This window comes from Ursus americanus, chromosome 26 (genome assembly GCF_024610735.1).
Source record: "Ursus americanus isolate L20-20 chromosome 26, mUrsAme1.1.p, whole genome shotgun sequence".
Taxonomy (NCBI): Eukaryota; Metazoa; Chordata; class Mammalia; order Carnivora; family Ursidae; genus Ursus; species Ursus americanus.
Window position 1 is genome coordinate 21,630,852 of NC_142152.1, and position 690 is coordinate 21,631,541.

A 690-nucleotide genomic window follows, 5' to 3' on the forward strand; every position below is an offset into this window, starting at 1 on the left:
TAAGCCTCAGAGAGTCGGGGGGGGGGGGGGCTCCTGGGAATCTGCCCACGCAGCCTCCCAAACGGCCCAGAGCACGGGCTGCAGGTTGTACCCCTCTCCCCTCTCTACCACCTCCTCGGCATCAGCCACCCCCTTGGCCTGCAGAGTCTTGGGCCTGTGCCCAGCTCAGCTTCTCTGCCATGTGGCCCTGCACCAGGCTCTTGGCCCCCAGGCCAGGCTGGGGTTGCCATGGCAATGCCTTACCCTTGGACTGCCTCGTGAGCCCAAAAGCCACTGGAATGTCTCAGAAATCCCACCCTTCGGGCCAGCATCCAAACTGCCTCTCCCAGACGGCCACTCTCATTATGAGCAACAGGAAAATCTTTTCAGGTCGTGTCCTGATTTTCAGTTTGGAAAACAGATGGCCACCATCGCAAGGCCCCCATACGCCCTTTATGTCCCTTTTCCCTTCCCTTCCGTCCTCTCTTTCTCCCTGCGCCCAGTCCTGCGTGGTGGTTACAGGCGCAGGCAGAGCCTGAGCTCAGATTTCATTCAGTTCCTCCACTTCCCAGCCGTTTGACCTTGGACTCATCCTTGGGGCTTGATTTCTTTGTCCTTCCTAGGGATGACTAATCATACCCACGTCCTTAACTTGTGTGCAGGTTACAGAAATGTTCTGAACCAGAAGTAGTGCCACTTTCTCAGCCGGGC